This window comes from Bos taurus, chromosome 19 (assembly GCF_002263795.3).
Source record: "Bos taurus isolate L1 Dominette 01449 registration number 42190680 breed Hereford chromosome 19, ARS-UCD2.0, whole genome shotgun sequence".
In the NCBI taxonomy this organism is placed as follows: domain Eukaryota; kingdom Metazoa; phylum Chordata; class Mammalia; order Artiodactyla; family Bovidae; genus Bos; species Bos taurus.
The window spans coordinates 53,126,040-53,138,754 of NC_037346.1; the positions used below are offsets into that span (position 1 = coordinate 53,126,040).

At 51.8% G+C, this 12,715-nt stretch overlaps 1 protein-coding gene across 7 annotated transcripts in view; it reads left to right on the forward strand.

Moving 5' to 3' along the window:
• The window catches only part of RBFOX3 (RNA binding fox-1 homolog 3), a 445,251-nt gene that overhangs the window by 233,050 nt on the left and 199,486 nt on the right, over positions 1 to 12,715 (forward strand). For all 7 annotated transcript variants that reach the window (XM_059877939.1, XM_010816526.3, XM_005221191.3 and 4 more), the window contains 1 exon segment: positions 6,226 to 6,333. The gene's annotated coding sequence lies outside the window, so the exon portion shown is untranslated.

Here is a 12,715-nt window from a genome sequence, read left to right on the forward strand (position 1 = left end):
TGACATCTGATCTACCTGAAACAGGACCCAACAGAACTCAGAGCAGCTGCCAGACAGTGTGCCTGCCCCCCAACTCCCCACAACCGAGTCCTCAGCAAAACCCTTCCACCTTCTCAGCCCCAAGACGCCCCCGCCCTCGCAGCTCTGTTCCAGGCCCTCCGGTCTCCACCTTCACTAAACCACTGCCTGCTTGTCTGTGCCTGTGCTGGCAAATGACACCCCAATTCCAATTCTCCCAGCCAACTCTGTGGGTGCCGTCACCCTGGCAGATTCTGGTGTTGGCAGCAGGGGGCACATAAGGTGCAAAGGGGAACTAATGGGAAATAAAATAGCTTCCCTCCCCCAAAGACCCCTCCCAGCTCTGCCAGCCAACAGAGTGAATTGTTTTCAATCCAATCTCGTTTTTATTGAAGTTTCCTCCAGGGTTAGCTCAGGAGACTTCTCCCCCAGCCTTTTCCATGTGGCCTTATTTACCAGAATCCCCTCGACATGGCATTTAAGCGTCTCCATTAACATTTTGTGCATCTTGCTCATGGCAGGCATGGGCCCTCCGAGACCTCCAGGGCGGTGGGCACGGCGGCAGCCCGCAGAAACGCCGGGCTTATTTTAATTGGTTCAAAACTGTGGCTGGCGACCACAGAGGGGTCCCTTTCCTTGAGTAATGACCTGGAATTTGATCATGCAGCTTTTATTAGCTTGTAACACAGAAAGTGGAACCGTGTATAAGATCAGAGCCAGAGCCGGGGGCACGTCTGCCCACCGTGGCACACTCAAAGCCCGGTCCACACTGGAGGACCCGGACAAGTGTGCCTGTGCAGCCCAGTGGATAAAGGATGGCAGTTCTCAGGGTAAATTGCCCTGGATGGATTTCTGCCTGTGGAGTAGACCTGCCAGAAAGCTCCCAGGACTCGGCCCCTCATAATAGAACAGCCACCCTGCTGACCCCTCTTGTGTGGCTCTGGGTTCCTTGTCTGCGTGAAGATCTTTGCTTGCCAGGGAGCGAAGAAGCCCTCTGAGCAGTCGGGGTCTTGTGGTGCTCATCCCACTGTGGGGAAACGCAGCTCAGAGGACAGTCGCTGAGTCCCCCAGGCTCTGTGTCCTCCCCTTGCATTTTAGGAGAGAGAAAAATGTGAGAACCCGAGTTCTTGGAAACACAGATGGTCTAGTCTCCAGAACATCTGGAGACTGATCGTCCCCACACCCAGGACCCTCGTTTGGAATGCAACAGTTTCTGCTTAGGCTGGTGGTTTCTAAAGAAAATCTCAGTGGACAGTAGAAGAGACAGCTCTGGACTAGTTTATTGTCCTTTAAGTGGAGGGAGAGCAGAAAGGGCAGATCTGACTCTTCTGAAGCCACTGTCACATATGTCATTCATCTGTTCATCCACCCGGGCCACGGATTTCCGCTGAGCCACTGAGGGTGTAAAACACTCTGCTACTGCTGAGGGACTGTACACGTGTCATCTGGGTCTCTCTCTTCCTCAAGGGGCTTCTAATCTAACCATGCTTATCTCAGAAAATTTTTGGAGACTTAACGACAATTAAGGTAAAATATAATAAATATCTATGTTTCTCTACTGCAATTAACAATGATTAACATTTAGTTATAGCGCATTGTTTAAAAAAAAAAAAGCTTTAGAGATGGAGGACAAGTCCCCTCTGCACCCCCAGCCTCAACGCCCCCACCCAACACCCAGAGGCAGCTCTGAGCATCAACTTGGTGTCCATCATTTTGTCCCTCGAAAACACACGATCCAGCAATCCCACTGCTGGGCATACACACTGAGGAAACCAGAAGGGAAAGAGACACGTGTACCCCAATGTTCATCGCAGCACTGTTTATAATAGCCAGGACATGGAAGCAACCTAGATGCCCATCAGCAGATGAAAGGATAAGAAAGCTGTGGTACATGTACACAATGGAGTATTACTCAGCCATTAAAAAGAATACATTTGAATCAGTTCTAATGAGATGGATGAAACTGGAACCTATTATACAGAGTGAAGTAAGCCAGAAAGAAAAACACCAATACAGTATACTAACACATATATATGGAATTAGAAAGATGGTAACAATAACCCTGTGTACGAGACAGCAAAAGAGACACTGATGTATAGATCAGTCTTATGGACTCTGTGGGAGAGGGAGAGGGTGGGGAGATTTGGGAGAATAGCATTGAAACATGTATAATATCATGTATGAAATGAGTCGCCAGTCCAGGTTCGATGCACGATACTGGATGCTTGGGCCTGGTGCACTGGGACGACCCAGAGGGAGGGTATGGGGAGGGAGGAGGGAGGAGGGTTCAGGATGGGAAACACATGTATACCTGTGGCGGATTCATTTCGATATTTGGCAAAACTAATACAATATTGTAAAGTTTAAAAATAAAATAAAATTTTAAAAAATTAAAAAATTAAAAAAAAAAAAGAAAACACACTTGCACACATATAACCATGAACAGCAAACAGACCAGAGTTCTCCCACTTCTTAAAGTGCACATACGTGACTCTTTCTGCAACTTGCTTCTTTTGGCTTTGTGTTTTTGCAGCTCCTTTGTGCATTTCTGATCCGTTCCTTTTGTCTATTGTGGAGAAATCTGTCTTAGGAATCTACGGCTTTGTCTTCACCTGCTCTGTCCTTGACGAACACTCTGGTTGTCCAGAACCAACAGCAATGGTATTGCTGTTGCGACAGATTTCTCTGGGCTCATCTCCTCTGGCCCTGGAGATGATACCTGGTTGTGAGTGGCTGGTCTTAGAATGTTCCAGATCCTGCCCACAGCTCTCCAACTGTCTGGACCCGCCCGTGCTCCACCAGCTGTCTCGTCTATCCTCACTGAGATTGCCAAGCGTGTCTACTTTTGTCCACATGAGAGCTGAGAAGTGGCAGCTTGCTTTACTCTAAATCCCCTGATTCTTGCACACCTTTCCTCTGTCTGAGACTTCCTTGGTGGCTCAGACAGTAAAATGTCTGCCTACAATGTGGGAAACCTGGGTTCAAACCCTGGGTTGGAAAGATCTCCTGGAGAAGGAAATGGAAACCCACTCCAGTATTCTTGCCTGGAAAATCCCATGGATGGAGGAGCCTAGTAGGCTACAGTCCATGGGGTTGCAAAGAGTTGGACACGACTGAGCGACTTCACGACTGAGCGACTTCACTTTTCCTCTGTTTACCAGCAGGCCTGGGACTCTGCCTACTCCTGGGGAACTGTGGGTTAATCCATCCTCTACTCTCCCACTTGGGAAAGCAGTCTGTTCCCCGGAAAGATTTAGGGCAAGACCTGAAATGGTTCTACTTGTTTTTAAAAAATTAAGAAAACCATTCGCTAATGTCTCGACTCCCTGTTAGGCCCCCAGGGCCTGCACCCCACCTCAGGAGTGATCACGACCTCTGAGCTCCCTGGCCAAAATGCCAAGCAGCCTGTGTAGGGCCCTGACTCCTCCCTGCCCTCTAAGTTGTCTGTTTGCTGAGCCCTCAGGCCCTGCCAGTCTGGACCACAGACCCTGGGACCCTCAAAGCAATCCCAGGAGAGGGATAGAGATGCAGGGAAGGGTGAACAGAGGTCTGGAGATGTTTGCCTTTGGCCGCAGGGTGGCTTCCAGAGGAGGTGGGAGAATTGGCAGGGGTGTCCCCTGGTCTAGGGGGCGTGTGGTGGTCTCAAGCCTCCCGCTGTTCTCTGGGAGAGATGCTGAAGCCACAGGGGCCCCCAGGGATCACCGATGGAAGCAGTCTCTGGCCAAGTGAAGCAAATAGCCGATCTCAGGCCTGGCCTTGGCACTTTCTCTGCAGGAAGAGACTGGATGCCATGCCCTCCTTCTCTGCCCTGAAGGTGCCACTGGACCTTTTCCATTTTTCCATCAGCCCCTCCCCCTGCCCCCACTTATCTACCTGCCTGGGGCTTTCTGCCCCTTCCACCCCCAGACAGCCCAGCTCTGGCCTGAGTCCCTGGGGCTCCGTCCCGGGGATTTGGGTGATCTGGGGTGGGAAGCGGTGAGGTAAACAGGAGCAGGGTGGAGTGGCTAAAGAACAAGTGGGTAACGCATGGACCCCAAGGCACTGGACCCACTAACGCTTCGTCCTGGCTTTCGTGCTTGGAAGGCACACAGGGGCCCCTGTCCCCTCTCTGGCACTTTCCTAAACTAGCCCCTGTGGTGTGGCTCCGCCTGTCCCACCTCCTTTGATGATCCTGCTTGGAGCAGGCGGAGTCAGGGCTGTGCAAGAGGGCAGTTATTAAGGAGTCCACATAGCAGGTGGGGAAACCAAGCCTTCCAGAGGCCACTGTAGCAAGAGTGAGGACAGTGTGGCCATCACAAGCCAGGCACCATGTTCCCTGGGCCTCCAATCTGCACCTTGGCAGGGGCGAGGGGGTGTTTGAGGGTTCTGTGCCTCAGTTTCCCTCTAGAATCTCTGGAGGGGTTCATGCATTACAGCAGGAAGAAGGCTCTGAGAGTATGATCAGAGGCACTGCCCTCCCTAGGCCTCTGTACTGAACTCCTGTCCCCTCTTCCCTTCCTGGGTAGGTGGGAGTGGCCACTGAGCTCTCCCCCAGTCCTCTCCTGTGTTTGCCCGAGAATAACCTGGCAGCGGCAGCAACACAGTTTATTAAGCCAACATAATCTTTTAAGTACGTGAGCCCCAGAGAACCCTGAGGTCCGCATACGCTTGGAGGAGCTTCCAGGTCCGAGACTTGCAGGCTGCTTGAGACTGGGGGGTCAGGGGTGTCCCCATCCCAGGAAAGGTCCTGCCACCCTCTGTGTCCTCGCCCGGCCTTGAGTCGGGACACAACTTGCTGCCCCTCGTTCTCTGTATTAGTCTTTTAAAAAATCTGCTCTCCTCTTGGTCTCCTTCCTTGCTGCCTTTCCCACCCCCCTTCTTTGTCCCCTGGAACTTTTCCTGGTGTGCCTAATTCCTGGGGGCTGCAGCGGCCTCGGGGACTCAGCCCCACCTCGCTGCACACACTCAACCCTGAGAATTGATTCCAAAAGCGATTAGTTACAGTACAGTAGCGCTGCTAACTGTGGCATTTTGCTTTGCAGTTATTGATACATCATCAGAATTGAGAAGCCATCGGCAGGCAGGGGAAGAGGGGGCAGCTGAGTGGGGGCACAGGGGAGGGGGCCTGGAGACGACTGTCCTGCAAATGCAGGGAGCCTGGCTCTGATGGCAGGGGTGGGTTTTTAGGCCTTGATAGAAGCAGGGGCTGGGGCGTCACATCGGAGACTCTGGAGGGCCAGGTCATTCCCAGCTCGTTCTCAAACAGACGACTAGGTCCTCGCTGCCTCCTCCTCCCTCCTGCTTTAGTACCATTGCTGGGGCACAGCTCCTTCCCTGGGAGTGGGGACTGCGTGCTGGGCGGAGCAGGGGGTGGGACAGTGGCATTTCTGGTGCTGTTAGTGGATAGGGTTGATCTCTTGGAGTGCGTGCAAGCTAGACGCTCTGAATCAGACAGAGTTCTCCAGAGAAATGGAATCAATACTATCTATCTATGCATCTGTGTAGGTATCTACCGACACACGCGTGTGTGTGTCTATCTACAGCTAGGCGAAGATACATCCTGTAGCTATAGAAGGAGGGTAGATCTCATGTAGAGATAGAGAGAAAGGAAGAAAGATGGAAGAAAGGAAGGAAGGAAAGAAAGGAAGGAGGGAAGGAAGAAAGGAGATTTGTTTTAAGGCATTGGCTTCCACGGCTGGTTGTGATGAGAGAGTTTCAGTGCGTACATAAACTGCAAGGTCAGCCCCAGGCAGAGTCCCTGGTCAGCCCCACCCCCCTGGAATCTAAGCTGGTGCTGGGGAACCACAGTGGTAACGGGGTGATGCTGATGATTTACCCCCTAACCTGACTCTGTTGACCTGAGTGAAGAGTTGGGGCCTGAGTTGGGAATGGGTGACACAGACCCTCCCAGCATCAGTCTGGCCATGGCCAGCTGGACCCCTTGGCCTGCTGGCCCATCCCCTGGCATCCCAGGGACCGGTCCAAGTCTCACTGCAGGGGAGCAGAGCTGGGAGCAGCTGCCGTTGTGAAGGGGTAAGCGGGGACGCCTCATTATAACTCCCCCCAGCCTAATGTTTTCCAGTTGCGACTGTTCAAAGGATGCGGTTCCCATGACACTCTGTCCTGTGATATTTTTAATCAAGAGCGCGGGAGAGCGTTTGTCTGATGCACTTCAGATATTCAGAGATGGAAATGGTTTTGTTCTCATGTTTTCTCTTTTCAACCCAGCACTAAGTCAGAGCTGCCTGAGGAAGACTCCGCACACCTTTCCCTCGAGCTGGTCTGCAGGCCCCTCTGGCTGGGACCCTGTCCTGGGAGCTGCCCGTCTGCAAACAGGTGCGTGCCCCCTTTCAGCACAAATTCTGCTCCACTGACCTGGTCCTCAGACCCAGGGCATCTCAGAGGCCCAGGGGTGGGGCTGGGGCGGGGGGATGGGGCACAGCCGTGTCGCAATGTGGCCTGGAGGGGTATCGGTCGGGGAGCCATGGTCAGCAGAGAGGAGGGTCCACACCTGTCCCCACCACTTGGCTCCTGGGCCCCTCTGTGTTTTTCACCTGGCCTCACCCCACCCTCTCACTGAAATGCAAATCAGCGCATGTATGATAATTAATAGACTGATCAGCCAGCAAGGGAGGTAAGTAGATAAATAATTTTAATGATCCTTGGGTTGCCCATAAATTCCCTCACTGCCTTTTTCATTAAACTCTCTGTTTACAGGCGTCATTTATACTGCTTGTCATTTTGCCGACCCCTCCCTACTTCCCCAGCGGCTCCCACCAGGTCTGACCCAGGGTGGATGTGTGGGTGACGGCAGGTCCTGCCTCGGCAGGGCCTGGTCTGGCTCAGGTGGCAGCAGGGAGCGGGGCTGGGCGGCCACAGGCAGGCCGTGCTCAGCACCCCGACGCGGCCACAGCCTATATTTAGGCAGCTCAGGAACCTTCATTATGCTTGGCACCTGTGCTGTGGGTCTGAGCTCATTGTCCTCCCCAGGGACGGCTTCGGCCTATTAATAGCCTTGGCTGAGGTTTCCTCATTGCTCCGAAGGGCCAGGAGAGAAAGTGGGTTAATAAATATAAAAGAAAACTCTCTCAAGAGGGCCTGGGGCCAAACTGTCTCCCAGACTCTCCGGGAGCCTGGCTGCCGAACCCGGACAGGGCGTGAGGTTCCCTTCACCCTGGTCTCCTCCACCGCAGAGGCCCAGGGCCTAGGCTGGCGGGTCTGGGGACCAATGTGGAGAAGCGCTCCCAGGTTTCCATGGAGCTGGAATAGAGGAGGCCTTGGTGGGCAAGGCCACCACCCTGTGGGGCACAAGAGGGACTTGGGTGTGGCCTCTGTGCCCCTGGGAGAAGGCAAAGGGAGAGGACATCCTGGGCTTTCCTGCCTCCCCTTCTCCCCAGCATTTTGCTCCTGACCTTCTATGCCTACTCATCTGTGCATAGAAGAGAGACCCTCAGGGTGGTCACTGGGCAAGATGCCTCCCTCTTGACCTTGTCTTCCACTCCTGGGGGCCAAAGCAAGAACAGTTCAGACTGAGTTAGAAACAGCTGTAGAGAGAGAAAGGATGCCTGGGGAACAGAGTGGGGAGGACCCAGGGAAGCTCTCCAAGGACAGATGTCCCCGGGGTCTGCTCTCAGCTGAAATTCAAGAGCATCAGGGGCGTGCTGGCCTCAGCATTCTGGACTGGGGATTATCAGCTAACACTGCTGAAGGCCTGGGGCTGGGGACGGGTTAGTCCCTGCCTTGTTTATTCTCAATATGGTGCCGTGGGAGACGTTCTTAGAATTTGTCCTCCTTCAGGTCAGGGCGCAGGGTTCAGGGAGGTCAATGCCACCAGCTTCTTTATGGCACAGCCTAGACTCACAGCTGGGTGTGTGGCCACAATGGCCTGCTGCCTTGGGAAGCTTTGGGCCCTGTTGTTCAACTCCTTCTGGGTTTCACCAGTCGGTAAGGAAGCCATCCCATGGGTGTTGCTGCTTCTGTGCAGCGGAAGCGCCCAGCCCGATGCTGGCATCTACAGCAGGCCTCCTGATGATGCTGGCCCTTCTCCTTAGAGGGCGGTGTTCACCCAAGGCAAAGAGGAAATTTGGACTGAGCAAGTGGAAAGCCTTTTGAAGTTTCACTCAGTGGAATTAAAGTCTGAAAAACGGCCCAGAGGAGGCTCCCTGCCCTTTCAGGAGTTTGTCTAGCTCAGAGCTGTGCCACCTCTGGTGCTGTTTGCCCAGCCCACACAGCCCAAGTGGGAGGGAGGTGGGCCAGGAAGAAGCAGAAAGAGCTGACAGGCATCTTTTCCAAATGCTTCCTCCCTCTGGCAGTTCAGGGGCCTTCTGGAGGAGTGGCCACCCAGCCTGTTTCAATTATGTTCTGTCCAGAACTGGCAGACAAGGGCACGGGCCTTCCACTAGTACAGAAAGCTCATCTTTCTATAACCAGAGAACATCCCTCTCAGAGTTGCTCTGCATCTCCTTGGCTTTTCTGATCACTTCACGGCATTTTTTATAGTCTCTCATCTGTTTCTGTTTGGGGGTCACCAAGAAGGAAAAAGTGAACTTTCACTTTTCACTTTCATGCATTGGAGGAGGAAATGGCAACCCACTCCAGTGTTCTTGCCTGGAGAATCCCAGGGATGGGGGAGCCTGGTGGGCTGCCATCTATGGGGTCACACAGAGTCAGACACGACTGAAGCGACTTAACAGCAGCAGCAGCAAGAAGGAAAAAAATAATAAATCAGAGACAGAGCAAACTGCTGGTCCCCCATGATGGACATCACAGCACGGGTGGGCCAGGCCTCCTTGTCACCATCCCCAGCTCTGCAGCCCACAATGCCTAGTTAAGGGACATCGAGGATAGGGCCTCTCCACCTCTCCTGAGAGGCCAGTTCAGAACATCGCGCGGATAAGTCTCGTGACTCTGCAGTGGTGACATTTGCTACCATGGTTGAGCCTCACCCAGCCCCATCAGAACTGTCCCCCCCTTCCCCATTGTGCATGAGGACCTTGCGGGGCTAGGAAGTGAAGGGCTGCCACAGGGACTCGTGTCTTCTGGGTCTTCTGATCCCTTGATCAACATGTGCCAGGTGGAAGTGCTTTGTCCATGAACTGTCTTGGAAGGCAAACATGCCCGCCTGGCTGTGGGCGTCTTGGCCACAAACTGGTCTCCTCCAGCAGGGGGTTGTACAGGACAGAGTGGAGTCCCAGGGGTAGGAGCCCCAGGGTATAAGGAGCTGAGTGAGGACATTGTTACTGGAGTTTGCTGTGTCCTTGGTTTGGAGTCAACTCTGAAGGCCTTTTATGGGGTTGAGGGGTGACATTGGGGGGGGTGTGTGTGTGTGTGTGTGGTAGAGACACTCCATGCTGGCGAGGATTTTTTTTCTCAAAATTCTATTCCTAATCCTGGAATATGAAGGAAGTAGAAATAGGGCATTGCTGTGGTCCAGCTGCTGTGAAAGAATGTCATGCACGTTGTATCTTGACACCCATAGAGCATCATAGAATGTCTGAGCAGTGTGGGGGAGAGCTGGGGGGCTTCTTGTCCATCTCCCTCCTTTTATGACCAAGAGGGAGACCGGTCTCTGAAAGGCCGCTGACTTACACCAGGACCCTCAGCCACGTGCAGAGACAGCTCTCTTGTTTCCCGCCCAGGACCTTTGAGGGATGGCATCACTGTTGCACTGAGTAAAAGTACTGCCTTCAGTGACTAGCAATCCTGTCCCGCTGGTCCTCCCACTACGACTGGAAGGGCGGAGGTGTGAAGTAATTTCACAGAGGTCTGTGTGCTCCTGGAGATGAGTGGTCTGAGTGTGCTTTGTCTGCCTTGTTTTCGGGAACTCGTGTATGGATGTGAGAGTTGGACCATAAAGAAAGTTGAACGCCAAAGAATTGATGCTTTTGAACTCTGGTGTTGGAGAAGACTCTTGAGAGTCCCTTGGACTGCAAGGAGATCCAACCAGTCCATCCTAAAGGAAATCAGTCCTGAATATTCATTGGAAGGATTGATGCTGAAGCTGAAACTCCAATACTTTGGCCACCTGATCCAAAGAACTGACTCATTGGGAAAGATCCTGATGCTGGGAAAGACTGAAGGCAGAAGAAGAAGGGGACGACAGAGGATGAGATGGTTGGATGTCATCACCAACTCAATGGACATGAGTTTGAGTAAACTTCAGGAGTTGGTAATGGACAGGGAAGCCTGGCATGCTGCAGTCCATGAGGTCGCAAAGAGTTGGACACGACTGAGCGACTGAACTGAGCCCCTGGGCCATGGAGCAGTGGGCCTGATAGAGGGGAGTGAGGAGGGGGGCAGGTTTGACGCTGGTCAAAAACCAAACGCTGGAACAGCGCCTCCTGCCCTGATGGTGCCTCAGGCCCCCAGGGTGGGGAGAGAGTGGCCATGTTGGGCTGACACCTGGTCACCAAGCCAGGGAGCTTCTTCAGTGTCTGAGGGATGAGTGTGGGATCCGTCAAGAGAAGCGGTATGAGGCAGGAGCCAAATGAGAATGAGGGATCTGGTTCTCCCACAGACGTGAGTGGGTGTGAGTACATCTCACTCTGAGGAGACGACTCTGGCTTTCAGGGTGACCTTGTGGCTGCAGCCCACGAGCCACCAACACCCTGGAAGATGCTCAGAGTCAGAGCCAAGAGTGCGTGCCCGCTGCTTGTCTCCCAGAAGCCCTTTCACCTTCCTCCCCTGGGGCTGGCAGGGTCTAAAGACCTTCAACGGGATCCCTTTTTTTACACCTCCCTTTTCAAATTAAAACCATCTCTTAGTACCTTTTCATTATTACATAAGTGACAGATGATCGTTGTAGAAAATGCAGGCAGGAAAAATGAAGGACGAGCACACACCCATAATCTGACTATCAGAAGCAACTGCTGTCAACACCTCAGTGTCTTGTCATCTTCCAGAGTTTTCTACATGTATGAGTTTGCCAGTATATTTCACCCATAGGCGTTGCTTTGTAACTTGGGGTTTTGCTGTTGCTTAACAGTATTTTCAGGAACTTATTTCTAGGCAGATATTTACCTTGTTTTTAATGATTGAATATTACTTCACTGCATAGAAGTACCATAATTTCCTTAGCCAATCCCCTCTGGTAGGTTTGCATGCGTGCATGCTAAGTTGCTTCAGTCATGTCTGATAGACCCTATGGACTGCAGCCCACCAGGCTTCTCTGTCCGTGATTCTCCAGGCAAGAATACTGGAGTGGATTGCCATGCCCTCCTCCAGGGGATCTTCCCAAGCCAGGGATCAAACCTGCATTTCGTACGTTTCCTGCTTTGGCAGGCAGGTTCTTTACCACTAGCGTCACATGGGAAGCCCCTCAGATAGATTTATAAAGACTAAAACAGGCACTAACCACTGATCCTATGTCCAAAACACTGCACCACATTTTAAGAAAGCAGAAGATTAATTTTCCAAACAAGAATTAGGAGATGATCGTTCACATTATCAAGACCTCTGCAAATATACCCTCCAAAGACCATCTTTGAGAAATGGACTTCCCTAGGGTCACTGAAGTTACAACATATCAACTCCCAATTCACACCTGCCTGCACAGAGGGTGATGGGTCTGGATCCCCGTCCATGTCCCTTCCTTCATGGATGTCCTTCCCAGGTCCACAGAATGTGTGTGCAGGCGTGTCCACACACTAGCAGTGCACATGAATGCATACACATGACACACGCATTTACTCATGTACACATACACGTGTGCCCTCACACACATGTACACTCACGCACATGGACCCATGCACATACACAAGGCATCTGGCAGCTTTATCCCATTGTCAGCTGAAAGGCGATGTTAATTTAGTTCATTTTTAATCACATCTATTTATCAGGTGGTCTGTGCCCAGCAACCATTACTAGGAATAAACTATCATTTCGCTCTAAAAGATAAAGGAAAGTGGATATTGATGAGGTGAGTCTCGTCAGTGCTCCCAGCCCATGTGACTTATTATTTAATGAGACAGATAAGCCTCTGAAGAGAAACTGTTTAGGGACTTTTAATAAAACCAGGTTTGAAAACCCCAAATCCCCAGCCTGCGGGCTAGCGTCCACAGGCTTAGCATGGGGCGGGGGCGGGTCCCGTGGTGGTGTCACCATCCGTGAAGTGATGCTATAAGCTGCCCTAAGAGCATCTTTGCCCTGACAAGTCTAGCTCTAGTTACTCACCCTCCACCCAGGCCCACAGCTTGCTCCAGACCATTCAGAGGAGGGCAAGGCCAGGCCGTGCAAGAATGGTGCCCACAGGGGGCAGCTGTGTGTTTATTCATATACCAAATGAACCATCAGTAAACAGATTTCTGGGACATTTGTATTCAATTTCAGAATATATATATATATATATATATATATATATATATATATATATATAATATATGAATTGTTGTTGTTTAGTCACTGAGTCATATCTGACTCTTTTATGACCTCATGGACTGTAGCCCGCCAGGCTCCTCTGTCCATGGGATTTCCCAGGCAAAAATACTGGAGTAGGTAGCCATTTCCTTCTCCAGGGGATCTTCCCAACCCCAGGATTGAAACCCACAGATTCTTACCACTGAGCTACCTGGGAGGCCCCAAATATATGGATATGGATGTATTCTATATATGCATTTCTAAGGAGTATATTGGATTAAAATTCACGTAACATGAAATTAACCACCTTAGAAAGTGAGCAATCTCTATACCTCAGTTTCTTGGAAGTATTCTATATATGCAT